Below are 5,526 nucleotides of genomic sequence, written 5' to 3' on the forward strand. Positions count from 1 at the left end.
TAACCCATGTGTTAGTAGTATTGTGAATAAGTTGTTATGGTTTGGTTTATTCGTTGTGTTCGCCATATAAACAGAAAAACCAAAAAGTATATCCCTACCTTTATGTGACAACCCGAATATTCAGGTTAGTATTATGTAAATCTCACAACTCTTCAGCGCATATCTACAAGGTTGACTCCTTAAATGTTCTCGTGCATTTAATCACTCGCGAAACCGTTTATGCCGTTTATGCATTTCATGGCCGTTTGGGTCTCTCCTCCCCTTGGCCCACATAGTATATCAGACCCATTCGAATTAATATTGATTGATTAATAATTGGCAACATCTTTATTGCTTAGTTAACCGGCCCAACACCCCTATTGTTTAGGCATATGTATTGTAATCTAAATCAAAGTACGATTAGTTTAAATTAATAACAAACCCTACTCTATCTCTTTCTCAAATCTACGATCGGCAACAGAAACCCCCCCCCCCTTTTGGTTGTGAGATATCATCATTGTCATCAAAGAACTCGGTTAGTGATTCATATCTCAACTTCGTTATGCTTATGTTGTGTTGGTTATTGATGTTGTCGCTTGTACCATCAATAAGTGTTAAAGTGATTATATTAATGAGTTGTCAGTAGCATGTGAAATTGCATCTTATCAATTTAGGTGCATATGAATTGTCAGAAACCATATATATACACACACAATTATCGGTCATGCATGAGTAGTCAGAAACCATGTGATGATATATACACACGTGTATGAAACCGGTCAAGGCAAGGATTTCTAATTATGTGATTTGTTGTGGGGTTTTATGTAAATAGTTGTTGAGTTATAGAAAAAGTGGCGGCTCATAGTCTTGTTCTCATTAGGTAAATAGTTCGCGATGTGTGTATTGACTTGGTTGTACATGAAGTATGAATATGATGTATGAATATGCTTGCATGATTAGATGTGACCTTCACAGGAATAGAGTTATCAATATTTGATTTGGTCCAATAGCATAAGGTGGTGGAATGGTCAAATAATATGTAGGGTGGATAAGTTTGGTATTGAATGTGATGCCATGTGTGTGTGTCAGAAGTAAGTCCAAGATCTTGATATGAAAGTCATTAAATGATGTATTGATGTGATATGATCATAGATGCAAAGGAGTGTGGTGGGTTATGATTGTATGTATGACTTTGATTGATAATTACTTGTTGAAATTGAGTACAAGTAGGTAAAATATATATATCAGTAAGTACTATATATAAATCGATTGCATTTTTGTTGTTTTGTATTTTGGGATTGAAAACAATAGTTAGGCTGACCACATATAGGTCGCACCCCCTCCCAAGATTTGGGCCACATACACTCACAGAATTAAATCATAAACAAACTGGTTGCACAAAGTATGATGGGCCGAGAATAGTTAGTGGACCGAGCTCAGGATATGGGTTTGAAACCAACAATTAATCAGTTGAATATAGGATTTGACTAATAAAAAGGTGATCGGTTGGGTGTGTTCATGAGTCGTAGCCGTAGGGATGTTATGCTTGGGCATTAAGGGATTAACCAATATGTGTTTTGCTTATATGAACTTGTTGAGTGAATCGACTTATAAACTGATTACATGTTAGAAGACTACTTGTTGATGCTAGGCCGGTATGATAATTTCTATGATTTGAAACATAAGGGTGTTACTCATATGTTAGGATTGTGTGGTATATAGTTGGGTAATGAGTAGATAGATCATACGTAAAATACGTGTTATGTATGCACATGAAATTGATTGTTATCTGTATCATTTTAGGACGTGTTTGATTAACTGATAATCGAGTACCTAATCTTACCGAGCAAATCAAAGGTGAGTTCATTTCATTTTTCTCAAGCATGCGTCCCGGTGGTTTGGGACAACTGGTAAACACTTGGAAGGGAAACTATGGCTAAACAACTTAATCGGTTTTGGTTATTGCCTGGAGGGCAATGGGGGTAATTAGTTGATAGCGCTATTAGGTGGGAAACCTCACACCGGGCCGTAAGGACGGGCGTGAACTAATTATCTGGGTATGGCTATGGTTGTTAGAGGCACACTCCTCGGATACATATGGGCACTCTCCCTAGGGTATCTAACGAAGGCAACATAGCAAACGGGCGTTAAGGGGTACCCACTCCCCGGATACATATGGGCACAATCCCTAGGGTATCTAACATGAGCAACATCGTAACGCAACATTAAATCGCATTAACATACATATGGTAACATAACTTGTTAACAAAACCTAGAACTCACCAGCGTAGTCTGACACACTTGTTGCATGCTTGTAGGTAATTATTGAAGGAACTTGGGAGCTTGCCGTCTGATGCTGCTGGAGTGGTTGTGGTCATGATAAACAATTACATTGATTTGGTTTCGATACATTTACACACTTATACATTTATGCTTCCGCTCAATACTTTGGTTTTGGTTTAACTTTTCAAACGATACATTTCTTTCAATTGGGTATTTCAATACATTATAATTTGTGTTTGATATGATTGGTGGCTCTTTGTTGGATCGTTGCACCTCCAATAGGGACATGCCCTAGGTGGTTATTTGGGGGTGTGACAGTTTGGTATCAGAGCCACTGGTTATAGAGAACTCGGTTTTAAAATGTTTTCATAAAACCAGACTATAACCGAATTGATCCAAACGATGACCATGACACTCAGCTTCAGACTGCAAGGTTCGTTCCTCGTTAGCTTATGCTTTATATGCCTAGTAAACGTACCTATATTTATAGCATGCACGATACGACATGGTAAGCATCATGACACATTGATAGTGTAACATAACACTTGCATCTAGTAAATTCTAATCTTGTTGGTAGTGCTTATTTTGTGTTGATTGGGGTGGGAGAAACTTCAAACATAAGTTAAGAAGCATCGAGAGGAGCATGCAAACCGCCTTATTATCATGGGTGCACACATAATAATAACGCGTGGTGCATGTAAATCCCAATGAGGCTTAACGAGTGTAAGAGGGGTTCTTCCCTGTTTGTATATGAACATGGTAGTTAAACGTCCCTAACGTGATAAACCTGAACACTTTTCTCGTTCTCGACTCCTAAATTTGTTCCCTTCCACTATTATAGAACCATGAGTGGACGAGGAAACGGACGTAGCAACTGTTGATTGAAACCTTGTGTGCTTACTCTTTCTGTCATTTTTTTTTCCTTTCTGCGTTAATACCCTCTTTTGGTACGTTGTGAGTGTGCATTCTTTCGTTTAACTTGCGTTACGTCATCAACTCGACAGGCATGTCTGCACCGTCCGCATCTTTCGACCAATCCCGGGCGCCAGGGAAGGCACCCGCTGCTACTCACTCACCCCCGCGTCAGATGGAGACGCGTGCTGCTTATAGGAAGAGACTCGCACAGGGCGGGGAGTCGTCCTCCCGACCTACGCATGCACTACCAGTTAACTCCCTCAGCGCTCAGGCCGAGTCGGCTGTGAGTAAGGCCCTCCGAGATTATAACCAGATTCTAATAGGACAAAACCAAGTCTTAATGGAGCAAAATCAGAAATTACTAAGAAAGGTTGATACCCTAGGAGGGCGAGTGGAAGCTCAAGAGAAGCAGATACAGGAACTTAATAGGAGAACTACTGACTTGAAGGCAGAAGCCCTAAAAGGGCGTGAGGTACAAGGTCTGATACTGAGAGACGCTCGAGTGGATCATGAAAGGCTTAACTCGCATGCCGAAAGGATAGGTATGATGGATTGGAGGGTCCATCAGTTGGAGGAAGCCCGCTTCGCACCTGAACCCGAGCCAGCCCAGTCCCGGCACCTCCCGAACCAGAGGCGGAAGAGTCTGATGAAGAGCCCGAAGAGGAGGAGGAAGAGCCGGAAGAGGAGGAAGAAGAGCCAGAGGAGGTCTCGGATAATGACGGAGACGATGATGATGGTAGTGACCTCGGGGATGGTGACGTGGACGACTGACTCATCTTTCAATCCTTTATCTAGTTATTTTTCTTTCAGTGTTTTCATATAAACAATCATGGTGATTAAAACTTTTGCGGATATTCGATGTAGTGACTTATATGGTTTAATTTGAATGGGTTTCTTATTTTATCGTTTAAAGGATATTTCTTGTACTGAGTCGTCACCTTACCTCTTTTTACCCTTGCACCACAAGAGTCACATCTTTGACTCTACGACAGTTACCTTAATTATGGTAAACCTCTCGCTGGCCTTTGTACTACCCGGTGCCTATTGGTTGATGCAATGCCTCTTGTTCGAGTTCGTTGGAACTCAAGGCGTGGACCAGAGTTCACGTGGGAGCGCGAGGACCAGATGAAGCTAAAGTACCCCCACCTATTTCCCAAAGATAAAGCAGAGTCAAGCAAAACTGGTGAATCTCGGGGCGAGATTCCTCTTCAAGTTGGGGATGATGTCACAACTGAACAGAACCCGCAACAATTCTGATTTCTCACTTCGTTTCTCTCACACGTGGCGCTTGCCAATTTCGGGACGAAATTTCTTTCAAGTTGGGGATGATGTGACAACCCGAATATTCAGGTTAGTATTATGTAAATCTCACAACTCTTCAGCGCATATCTACAAGGTTGACTCCTTAAATGTTCTCGTGCATTTAATCACTCGCGAAACCGTTTATGCCGTTTATGCATTTCATGGCCGTTTGGGTCTCTCTTCCCCTTGGCCCACATAGTATATCAGACCCATTCGAATTAATATTGATTGATTAATAATTGGCAACATCTTTATTGCTTAGTTAACCGGCCCAACACCCCTATTGTTTAGGCATATGTATTGTAATCTAAATCAAAGTACGATTAGTTTAAATTAATAACAAACCCTACTCTATCTCTTTCTCAAATCTACGATCGGCAACAGAAACCCCCCCCCCTTTTGGTTGTGAGATATCATCATTGTCATCAAAGAACTCGGTTAGTGATTCATATCTCAACTTCGTTATGCTTATGTTGTGTTGGTTATTGATGTTGTCGCTTGTACCATCAATAAGTGTTAAAGTGATTATATTAATGAGTTGTCAGTAGCATGTGAAATTGCATCTTATCAATTTAGGTGCATATGAATTGTCAGAAACCATATATATACACACACACAATTATCGGTCATGCATGAGTAGTCAGAAACCATGTGATGATATATACACACGTGTATGAAACCGGTCAAGGCAAGGATTTCTAATTATGTGATTTGTTGTGGGGTTTTATGTAAATAGTTGTTGAGTTATAGAAAAAGTGGCGGCTCATAGTCTTGTTCTCATTAGGTAAATAGTTCGCGATGTGTGTATTGACTTGGTTGTACATGAAGTATGAATATGATGTATGAATATGCTTGCATGATTAGATGTGACCTTCACAGGAATAGAGTTATCAATATTTGATTTGGTCCAATAGCATAAGGTGGTGGAATGGTCAAATAATATGTAGGGTGGATAAGTTTGGTATTGAATGTGATGCCATGTGTGTGTGTCAGAAGTAAGTCCAAGATCTTGATATGAAAGTCATTAAATGATGTATTGATGTGATA

The sequence above is a fragment of the Helianthus annuus genome, chromosome 16 (genome assembly GCF_002127325.2).
Source record: "Helianthus annuus cultivar XRQ/B chromosome 16, HanXRQr2.0-SUNRISE, whole genome shotgun sequence".
In the NCBI taxonomy this organism is placed as follows: Eukaryota; Viridiplantae; Streptophyta; class Magnoliopsida; order Asterales; family Asteraceae; genus Helianthus; species Helianthus annuus.